The sequence below is a fragment of the Mytilus galloprovincialis genome, chromosome 11, assembly GCF_965363235.1.
Source record: "Mytilus galloprovincialis chromosome 11, xbMytGall1.hap1.1, whole genome shotgun sequence".
In the NCBI taxonomy this organism is placed as follows: Eukaryota; Metazoa; Mollusca; class Bivalvia; order Mytilida; family Mytilidae; genus Mytilus; species Mytilus galloprovincialis.
Genome location: NC_134848.1, coordinates 71,899,199 through 71,912,049, shown reverse-complemented (window position 1 = coordinate 71,912,049; position 12,851 = coordinate 71,899,199).

Sequence of the window (12,851 nt, the reverse complement as noted above, 5' to 3'; positions counted from 1 at the left end):
AAATCTGAACTGAGAAAAAATTAACCCTCCCATTTTTTTTTCACATCCCCCTTTCCCTTTTTCCAAAACTGATCTCAATTCAAATTCCTAATGGAGTTTGCAACAATAACTACTCATTTAAGTACATCATAAAATATTAAAATGTAAAATAAAGTGCTTGTTATCACTGAATGGTAAAGATTGTTTTAATTTATCAGTTGGTAGTAAAAGTGAATATACATTGTATATTGTATAAAACAATGATTTAAGTTGATTCAACTACTATTCTGGACAAAGAAAGATAACACCAATTGAAAATTTCTTGCTATTGCACAATATTGTGCAATTAGATATTTCTTGCTATTGCGCAATACTGTGCAATTGAAAATATTTGCTATTGCACAATACTGTGCAATTGAAGATTTCTTGCTATTGCGCAATACTGTGCAATTGAAAATTGCTTGCTATTGCACAATACTGTGCAATTGAAGATTTCTTGCTATTGCTGAATACTATGCAATTGAAAATTTCTTACTATTGCACAATACTTAATATAATAATTTTGGATCCTGATTTGAACCAACTTGAAAACTGGGCCCATAATCAAAAATCTAAGTATATGTTTAGATTCAGCATATCAAAAAAGCCCAAGAATCCAATTTTTGTTAAAATCAAACTTAGTTTAATTTTGGACCCTTTGGACTTTAATGTAGATCAATTTGAAAACGGGACCAAAAATTAAGAATCTACATACACAGTTAGATTTGGCATATCAAAGAACCCCAATTATTCAATTTTTGAAGAATTCAAACAAAGTTTAATTTTGGACCCCGATTTGAACCAACTTGAAAACTGGGCCCATAATCAAAAATCTAAGTACATTTTTAGATTCAGCATATCAAAGAACCCCAAGAATTCAATTTTTGTTAGAATCAAACTAAGTTTAAATTTTGACCCTTTGGACCTTAATGTAGACCAATTTGAAAACGGGACCAAAAATTTAGAATCTACATACACAGTTAGATTCGGCCTATCAAAGAACCCCAATTATTCAATTTTTGATGAAATCAAACAAAGTTCAATTTTGGACCCTTTAGGCCCCTTATTCCTAAACTGTTGGGACCAAACCTCCCAAAATCAAACCCAACCCTCCTTTTATGGTCATAAACCTTCTGTTTAGATTTCATAGATTTCTATTAACTTTTACTAAAGTTATGGTGCGAAAACCAAGAATAATGCTTACTTGGGCCCCTTTTTGGCCCCTAATTCCTACACTGTTGGAACCAAAACTCCCAAAATCAATCACAACCTTCCTGTTGTGTTCATTAACCTTGTGTTTAAATTTCATTGATTTCTATTTACTTATACTAAAGTTATTGTACGAAACCCAAGAATAATGCTTATTTGGACCCTTTTTATGCCCCTAATTCCTAAACTGTTGCAACCCAAACTCCCAAAATCAATCCCAACCTCTCTTTTGTGGTCATAAACCTTGTGTCAAAATTTCATAGATTTCAATTTACTTAAACTAAAGTTATAGTGCGAAAACCAAGAAAATGCTTATTTGGGCCCTTTTTGACCCCTAATTCCTAAAATGTTGGGACCAAAACTCCCAAAATCAATCCCAACCTTTCTTTTGTGGTCATTAACCATGTGTTAAAATTTCATAGATTTCTATTTACTTTTACTAAAGTTAGAGTGCGAAAACTAAAAGTATTCGGACGACGACGACGCAAGACGACGACGACGACGACGCCAACGTGAAAGCAATATACGACGAAAAATTAAAATGTTTGCGGTCGTATAAAAGTAAAGGTCTAAGCGTCAATTAGATGATAACACATGAAATTCCAATGGATCGAAGATGTCAATTATAAACGGTCATTGAAGCACCTTACATATTGAGCAAAGCGCATGCCCTATAGTACGTGAACAACAACTACAACATAAAAAGGGATGTATCTTCTGTAATTAAAAAACTGATATCATAAATGTAGTAAAAAACATAATACTCAACATCATTGGACATTGAATAAATACAGGGACAAATCAAGGAAAAGAACAAAAGAACAAAAAAATCTTTAATTTCATGTTCTGCTTTATAGAAAATTTTCTTATAAAAGATGGCACAAGAAATGTCAACATTTGGTAACGATAAGGACCTCATCCAGCCGCCTTGTGAAAAGTCCGAAAATAGGGATCTATAATTTTCAATAACTAAAAATTATTACCAATTGTCAGTTTTGAATTTGGTTCGTATATCTTTTTAACTGCTAACTGGACAGATTGTTCCACTATGTCTGGCATGTTATTGTGAAATGCTTTGTTGAGGGCTAGTTCTATTTGTTCTGGTAATTGCCCTGCAATATTGTCTAATTTCTGAAATGAAAAAGAAAAATCCGACTGTCCCTTGAATTATTCAGAAAAAGGTCAAACATAAAATTAGATATATTAAAATCGATATTGATATAAAACTCAAAACTAAACACGACTGAGTGCATCTAAATGCAATTAGTGTCAATGGAGCTCATCTTGATTTAAATGCATCTTTTACAGGAGATATTCTCAGTCGATATTTAAATACACATCATTGTCTTTGCCTAGTTTTTACTGTATCTATAAAAGTTGAGAAATTGACTGGTAGTTTTGTCTGTGTTGACCTATTTGTTAAATGGTACTTCTGATTATTTGTACTGATTACATTTTGTTCTAGCTTTTTGCCAAAAAAAAACCCCGTTTAAATTGCCACCTGTAAATTCCGACTATGTTATTATTTTATTGTAAATCTTGATATCTTTGCGCTTGTAACTATAACTTGGAACGACTTAAATTAAACATAATAAATAATCTAAGATACGGTCATAAGAATACATTAAGTTGCTCTGGTTTATTTTATCCCAATTTCAATTAAAAAAAACTACATTCGTGTTAAGCGGACAGCAACATCATGATATCACTTCCAATAATAGTTTATGTGAAGTCTTGATATAATTGGTCAACTTAATTTGACGATAATTAGATTTTTGTAAAAATTTAAGTTAGAAAAGACAAATGCAAAGTATTAAAAGAAAAAACATTGTAACGTAAACTGAAAATGAATGGACAGAAGAAAGGACAAAAAGAATAAACAAAGATATTCAAAATTACTTATTAGATATTATAACAATATCATTCGATCTCAAATGTGGTGCTTACATCCCATATAAAACAACATTACCTCTTCAATTTGTGTTTCCTTCTGAATCTGCTCCAACAACATATTTTGATATTGAACACATACAGTTTCATCCAGTGATCTGGTTTTAAGGTCTGATAGAGACTGCTTGGCAGCGGCTTCATTTTTACAAACTTTAGAAATCTCCATAATTCCTGATTCAATGTCCAATATGTATCCTCCATAGTCAGCGTCGGATATTCTTCCTTCACTAGCATGTCCCTGGATCATATTTCTCATTTGGATAAGCATATCGATTGTTTTTCTGAGTGGACAGCACTGTTCAATAAGAAGTTTAGTAAGATAATCGCTAAGATGACGTACAGCAATGCCTCGTGATGCTGACACGGTACAAACTAAATCACTTGGTACCATTCGATGATGTTGACAAGGCAACTCGGGCAAGTTAAATAAAAACTTCCATGACTGAAGATCTAACAACGGACTGGTCACTGGGAAAATGAAACCAGGTTGGCATTGACAGCATGGAACGTTTGGTTCCCTTAGATGATAAATAGTGTGCTTGTTTTGATTTAAGAAATCTTCTAGAGATAGCGATTGAACAATCAAACAGCTATACCAAAAGACATCGTTACACAAGTTTACCAATAAAGTTCTTGCTAACGTTATATCGAGAAGAGCTGTTGTAATGCCTATGAGAGTTTTAGCGCAACAAAAGTCACTTCGATTCACTGGCTTGCTGTGACCAGGTTTCTTTGCATACTTATCAAAGAGAACTTCCAATTGTGGATAGTGGAGAATACGGTTGTTTGGGAGAATATAACCTGGAGTACACTGACAACATTTTTTAGTATTGTAACACAGATGATATATTTGATGTTGATGTTTGTTTATGAAATCTTGAAACGATAGGTTACTCCTAGATAAATGGAGTTCTAAAAGATCAACAAATGAGGTCTTGGTGTTATCTACTATAAGTGTTGTTCCCCGATAAAAGTTCTCCCTTTCTTTGTTAGCCATATCTCTGTTACAATGTTTTAGTATGTAGGAATTACAGTTATCTTAATATGTCAAATCATCCTCATACAGTCTTTAAAAGAACAACAGCAAAAATGATTCATACTGAAAGAATAAAACAAATGTGTGTTAGAAACTTGTAATCAACATATAAAGCATTTGAGATTTTAACTCTGACAATTTAACCGCAAATCAAAGACATATTTATCAGTATAATATATATGAACATGCATACATTAAACAGTGTTTTATTTCTTATATTTATTGAACAAAAAATCCACTGGAATCTATAAAAAGTCGAAAACCGGGATGCAGGAGAACTTTCATCAATGGACACACTCAAACATTGCAGACTGGTATTTATCGGCTGTTTTTAAAAATCTTTGTCTGGATTCGTTCGTCCTTTTGCCTTTTTTTCATGGCGTCGCAGCTTTCTTCGGCTCTTATTATGAGTATTGAATGTCCATCTTGGTACCTATCACTTTTGTACGGGCAATGACTGCTCTACCGATTTAGACAATTCTACCTTATTTGTAGATAATATCTAATTGATCATTTTTGCTATTTAAAATTAACCAATATCGATTAATAATTTTCAAGAGAATAAGGAAGATGAAAATATTGGTAAAAATCTTCATTTAAGGACTATTACTCATATATCTATTTTTAATGTATTAAATCATAGAAATAACTGTGTTATTTTGAAATACTATTTATATTATGTAAATAAACCATTAAAGATGCCAGGATTTAAATTTTGTATTTGCGCCACACGTGCGTTTCGTCTTTAAAATAATGATCATTGAAGTTCGAATAAAAAAAAGGTTAAAAAGGTCAAATAAAGTATGAAGTTGAAGAGCATTAAGAACAGAAAATTCCTAAAAGTTTTGTTAAATACAGCTACAATCCTAAGTATGTTAACCTGTCAGATTATCTTTATAAATAGCTATTTTCCCCCTATGTTATGTATTAACCATGTCGGTCTTGTGAGGTGAAAAGTGGAATCATCGGACATATTTCTTCTAAATTCCATTATTTGTTTTTGACAAAAGATGGTTAAATTTTGCCTAGTATAAAAGGAAAACAAATAATTACGGACGACAGACGCTCATATAGTTTCAAGTATAGGACACGGATAGCAAAAGAGACAGGCATCCCTCCTCCCCGAAAAAAAACTACCAAACGTCGATGACCCGCAATCATATCTTTTACTAGCTAAACTATAAGAAATATCTTGGAACTTTGACCGAAATAAAAGAAAAATATTTATTTTGCTCATAGTAAGTAGACAACTTTCCAAGGTTGATAGATTTATATTAAATAAATAGTAGCCAGCTTACATTTTGTAAGAGTTTACTCCGTTTGTCATGTTTGTCCAGACATAATATAAATTCAAAAAAAATATAATTGATATTTTTCATCCTTGTGTTATTGAAAACAGCCATTATTAAAACGAATGACTCCTTTCAGCAATTACATTATTCTTTATGTCACCTTATCACTATACAATGTAAGTCTTTACAAATGTTAACTCAACCGTGTACCCTGTAAATACCTACCACAAGATTTAGTCTGGTTATATCTATTTTTATTCTTTTCATGTTTGTTGTAAAGTTGATATTTAATTTTGCTTTCAAAAGACATGCATAAATCCTTTTTGTATTAAACATAAAGAAACCAAGGACGTCTGTCAATATTGACCCTTTGCATATGTACAATGAGAATAATGTTGTCGTCACAATGTCGATTTCAACAAGGTAATGCAATAGTTAACCAAAAACGAAAGTTAATTCATTTTAATTCATTTTATACCTTTATCATGTTTATAAATGGGATTTATTTTGATTAAAGTAGATTGTATTTGTATGATTATTCTTAAACATTTGTAGAAGTCTAAAAACTTACCATCAAAACTTTCTTTAACACATAAATTGAAACTTCAGTCAAGGAAGTAATAAATATATTAAGATTGCGCATGCCAGTTTTAATTTGTGACGTAATCTTAACATAGGTATATTTGAGTACTAATATTATAGATCATTTCTTTAAATGTGTGCAAAACAGAAGAAAAAACAGAGGTTAAAATGTATTATTTCAAAAATTAAAACAATATAAAAATGCAAAGAGCTCAATCTTTAAAAGACACTCTTCACTTCTGAAATGTTTCTTCTCCCCGTTTGCGTTTTCTGTTTGAGGTAGTTTGAAAGCTAAATAAGGACTCTGTTGGAACGTCACGTTAAAAAATCTATATCTGCCGCAATGATTTTTTTTGCATTTGCAACGTTTTTGTAACTGCAAATAAATGAATAAAACAACTTTTACCTCACTGTTTAAAAATAAAACAAGCTTGTGAAACTACGATTTCTACGCTTTTAATTTCAGTAATAATCTTTTATTTGAACGTTTATATAAGCTTGGAGTAAAACTTAGAACTATGACAAGAGTTGCCGTAAATGTCAATTTTCAGCTATCGAGACAGACAAATGCATAAGTAGTAGCGCAATTCATCGTGTCAATACCGTCGTTGGCTGCTTGGGTTACAATAACATCACGTTGTGAACTGCATTGAGATTGACCGGGCAAGCATGGGTTGGCAGGAGCTTTCACTTTAATATTACCGGAATTTAACCACTGTAGAAGTGACATTGTTTGTTATGAGGGAATCATATACCTCAGAGTACTAGTATATACAGTAATTTTACGGCATTAATGTTGTTTACAATATGTACATATGTTTATACATGTTGAATGTATGGCTAAATGTTTGTGTATTAAAGAACATGTATAATAAGAAAAAAATGTATATCCACACATATATAATACATAAATTGGTCTGATGTAGTGCAAGAGTATTCTCAGATTTTTAAGGAATTCATCTACATATAGGACGTCACAAATATACACTAATTCGTTAAAACCTACTATATCTAAAACAATCGGATATTTTAATATATATTTTCCTTTTTTCTTTTAGAACATTATTACAGTTAAAACATTTCAAATTTTTAGGGCTAAAATTAATATGGTGAAACCTTATTTTGGGTATAAATTGTGCATGGCGTTTAAACAAATTAATAATAATAAAAATAATAAAAAATTATAAAGCGCCCTATATAAAAAATTAAAATTACTCTAAGGCGCTGTATATTCACATAGTAATTAAAACAAATCAATGACAAAAACATAAAACATACATTGTGTCATATTCAAATACTGAAATAAAAAATGCCTACCATAAAAAAAGGTCCATACGAAAAAACATGTTAAAACAAAGAATTAAAAATTAACAACATAAGCTAAAAGCATACAAAACAACTCTCAAACGAAATACAAAAAGGTAAAAAAAAAAAAAAGCTCGTAAAAGAGAAAAGAATTCAATCTTATTAAAAAGCAATGCGATAAGAATGAGTTTTTAGCTGATATTTAAAACACTTCAGGGATTTGCATTGTCTTAAACTGTTCGGGTAGTTATTGTGGCATCATATATTATTAGGGTTACTCACACGATTATGACGCAACAAGCGTTTCCTATAGAGAAGAATTTAACAGATCGATATAATATCATTAACATGGTCATAATTATAAAGCAACTGTTCACAAATAAAATTGAGAATGGAAATGGGGAATGTGCCAAAGAGACAACAACCCGACCACAGAAAAAAACAACAGCAGAAGGTCACCAACAGGTCTTCAATGTAGCGGGAAATTCCCGCACCCGGAGGCGTCCTTCAGCTGGCCCCTAAACAAATATATACTAGTTCAGTGATAATGAACGCCATACTAATTTCCAAATTGTACACAAGAAACTAAAATTAAAATAATACAAGACTAACAAAGGCCAGAGGCTCCTGACTTGGGACAGGCGCAAAAATGCGGCGGGGTTAATTATGTTTGTGAGATCTCAACCCTCCCCCTATACCTCTAGCCAATGTAGAAAAGTAAACTCATAACAATACGCACATTAAAATTCAGTTCAAGAGAAGTCCGAGTCTGATGTCAGAAGATGTAACCAAAGAAAATAAACAAAATGACAATAATACATAAACAACAACAGACTACTAGCAGTTAACTGACATGCCAGTTCACAAAACCTTGAATATTTTAAATACTAGGGCTTTTCTACCTCACGATAGATAAAATCAGGTTATTTGGCAAAACTTTTATGAATTATCGGTTCTCAATGCTTTTTCAACTTAGTAATTTATTTGGACTACACCATTAATTGATTCGAGCGTCACTGACGAATCATTTGTAGAGGAAACGCGCAAATATAAAATTGAAATCCTGGTATCTATGATAAGTTCATTATCAAACAAGCCTTTGCAAACTGTATTGTGCGTTGTGTCTTTTTTGAAGAAAAAAACCGTTTTACTGTTGAGTGATTTCAATGCATTTGTTGTATACGTTGTGTGTAGTTGCTGTGTAGATATCCTTACTGAAATTGAATAAATCATATTTAGGCTGTGTTTTTCAGATCCTAACTGCTCTGCAAATGCCTTTTACGTTTGTTGCTGACCAATTTCAAGTCAGTTTATAACATAGAAGACGATCAGGTTAAAACCACTCTTCTTTTAGAATCAATGCTTAATTGCTGGTTATCAATACATTACGTAAATATAGTCCATTCCTGTATGATTTACGTTTGAACTTGCCTCATAAAAGAACAAAACACTTGGCGGACACTAAAAATCAACTTTATAATTACACGGGTAGTAAGGTCGTCATATCGAGGAGTGTTTAGTACAGTGATTTTGTCATAGTTTGGATAAGTTTGACATGACGGTGTTAAGTCTTTTTGATGACAATCAATGCAAAAATGTAAACAATGGGATATTTTGTAAACGGAACTTCTGACCATTAATTCAAGCTGGTAAGTACCTTTGTATCAAGTAAATATGTTAGTACATCACAAATTGTATCATATGGTTAATGATTTAACACAGAACAAAGCTTGCGTATGTCAAAACTTAAAACTTGCTAATTGGTTTATTGTGCATAAAAAAAGTTATTTTCTTACAGTCTGTTACATCACATACATCTTCGTTATATAACACTGCGGTCAAATATTCTGAAAAATACCTACTTTTACAATAAATTCAAAATTAATGAAATATCTGTGTCATGGTTTGGTTCACTCGTGTCATGGTTAAGTTCATGTTAGACATGGTTCAGTTATGTAATTCTTGTCGTGTATAATGAAGAGTTACTATCAAAACTAACAAAAATCGTTCCATTTGAAACACAAAAGGATATAAAAACGCACATACAATGTAATAATATGTTATAAGTAGATGCAATAAGATTGACAATGAGATAACTATCCACCTGAGATCAAATGACGTAGATGTTAGCAGCTATTTGTCATCAAGAGGCCTTCAACATTCAACAATGAGCAAAACCTTATTTCTTAGATATAAAAGACTGCGGCAAAATTCAATGTATAGGAATTCCAATAAGAAAACTATCAGCCTAATTTCTGTCCAAAATAAATAGCAAAATATGATACACAGTTACATACGATATTCACGGCATTACAAACACTGAACTTGAGACAGTATATACAAAATGCGGAGTTCAACATGTTTGTAGGCTCCCCAACCTCTTCTTCGACTTAACCATGCCACACATGTAAACTCAACAGATCGGGTTTAGACAAGAAAATCAAGTAACAGAAACACTAAAGACACAAATAAAGTACTGATATTAAGTGGGACCTAGTTTCAAACAAATAACAAATGATACAAAATCATGATTCTAAGATAGCTTCTTTTAAATTTCAGGATGGAATTCTGCTGCCAATATTGTGAGCTTTACACTTTAGACATATTGTCAATTCTAGGACTCACCATACTAAATCATGGAGATCGATTTCTTTCAGTAAAACGAAAAACAACTAAAGATGGTGTGACTGGATATGTATCCAAACATTATCATATCATTCCAGAAATTTTGAAAAGTGAAAACAAGAAAATATGGATAAGCCCAGGAGATGAAAATATCAAAATTACTGAAGTTTGCTCGGAAAAGACCATTGAAAAGTTTTCTAAATCCGAAAATGACGATTTAAGAATGGAGGATGATTCGAATAAAGATAATGAATTTCAGGGAAAATGCAAACAGCCACACGAGATAAACCTAGCCACAGTCTTGAATAAAATTCCTAACAATGACAGTCAAAGAGATAACTTTTGGCTTTTCATACATCTTACACTACAAGACAGATTTCCCATGCAGAGTATAGCCTTTTTGTTATTTTTAGATGTTGTCCGTTGGTTTTCGGAATCTAAAATCTCAGCTATGCGTTATAGCGATAGAAGTAAAAGTTTTTGGCAAATCGGTTTTCGATTATTCCATACAAAATTTTTAAATTTCATGAGGGGACTTGGAAATCAAAACTTGGTAATGAAAAATATTGGAATACGAGAAAAATTTGATCCTGAAAATTCAAAAATCAATTTTGCTGTTCCTAGCAAAGCAAGCTTGTCTTGCATGCCAACAGTTCTGCCAAAAACAATTCAACCTGGAATTATAAAGGAATTGCTATCTTTTATTTCCACAACAGACCATGTCACGACAAAAAGCTGGAAAATTTGTGTTGACCTGAAAAAAATTAACTCGGGAAGAGGTGGCGATTCTATACCGGTAGACCTATGGGGGTATGAGGACAAACCCAACAGGTTAGAAAAGCAAACAGAACTCGAGGCCGATTTGCAGGTTATTCAGTGTATAACAGAAAGAATTAACTCATTGATAGCATTAGAACACGAAAGTCTTAGTATTTTAAGAGACAATGAACAGGTAACTCACATAAAGAAAGGACTTTTTGAAACTTTTGAAATTCTTTGTCAAAGATTAAAAGTTTTGCGGCAGTATCTCGTTGGAAAAGAAGCAAATCTGAAAAAAATAATGGAAAAGTCGGAAAAACAGAGCCCAGGCGATTGGAAAAAATCTAAATACGCATACGCTATAAGTGCCATGAAAACAAATATAGGAATGACAAAAGATTGTATTGATAGCTTGCTTAGGGTTAACGATAGAATTTGCAAATACTTTTCGTATATGAATGGTTCAGAAACATCTTTTGTGATTGGTAAAGAGGCTGACATGAATAACCAACCAAATTATTTTTGTCTGCGATCAGAATTTTACAAAGAAACCAACAGTCAATGTACCAAGTTTCTTCAACAACGGTCTGACGAATGGTTTGAACTACGGAAGCAAGCTAAAGTAACTGCAAGTACAATGCATACAGCACTTGGTTTACGCACACTGAAGGAGCAGCAAGCACATTATGACTCTGTGATTCTTAACAAAGACAAGGACGGAGTACAGTCTCCAACACCTCAGATGTTACATGGTATTGAAAATGAAAAGCACGGAGTTGCAACTATTTGTGGGAAGATATTACCATCACTCTTCCCGAAAATAAAGTTTAAAGAAGTCGGCTGCTACGTTAAATGGAGAGAAGACAAACCTTTTCTTGTTGCCAGTCCAGATGGTGAAGGAGATGAAGGTCAGATGAAAAGATTTCTCTTCGAAATAAAGTGTCCATACAAATCCGACTGGAAAACTAATGTGTCTTACTCAATTCCAAATTACTATGTATTACAACTGATAACTCAAATGGGGGCTTCAAAAGAAAGCTACGGGTATCATATTCCGGAATCCATTTTTGTTTCGTGGTCTGAAGAATCAACGACTGCTTTTCTTGTGAAATTTGATGAAGATTTGTATACTGCAATAGTTACAGAGGCAGAATTTCTGTATGGAACGCACAACAGAAGACCTACCAAAAAAAAGCCGAAAACCAAAGAACTAAAAGCACTTATAGATACTTTTCTGACACAAAACGTGAAATATTTAGGAGAGTTCAAATCTTTGAAAGCCATTCAATGTAGACACGATTCTGCTCAGACTGATGGAGTTTATGGTTCACACTCTCCAAGTACAGAACAAAGACGAACGTTTAACGCGATAGACCTTTCTGAAATAAAGAGCTGCATAGATGATGTAAAGTGTTTGATCAATCAGCATTTCACCCTTTGCTTTGATAGACCAAGTGATGTTATGGTATTCATGTTGAGTGACTTGGATAGGACCTATGCGATCGACAAGCCTTATGTTTTTCCGGTTGCATATGGGTTGAGTCCGAAGCACTTGAAAGCGGACACTGTAAGACAGATGCTTGAATTCTTACGCGAACAACTAAAGACATACAATATTCATGTTCAGGTAGAGGCATTTGATGGGCAATTTTCTAAGTTATCTATAGTTTCGTACGATGGATCATCTCTTTCTGAGTTACAGGAGAGGAAAATGCATTGGAAAGAAACGTGTGCAAAATCATCTCACGAACTTTTGCGACCGTTCCTTCAGTTGGGAAATGTGTGTGGTCCTGTTAAAACATTTGACGATATAAATGAGAAGTGGAAATTAACTATAAACTACAGGACAGACAATCATGGAAATTTACTTCATGGTCCAATTACTTGTAATACATGTTACTTGAAATTGTCCTCTTCTGAAGAACAAAATGTTTGGAGAGAAGTATTTGAGAAACCTTCAAATTTCAAAACAAATACAAAATCGAAAAATGATAACACTGAAAACAACGCTTGTAAAGACTACGATGAAAACAATATTCAAAATCTTTCTTTGCCCGACGAAATAACAATCCCTC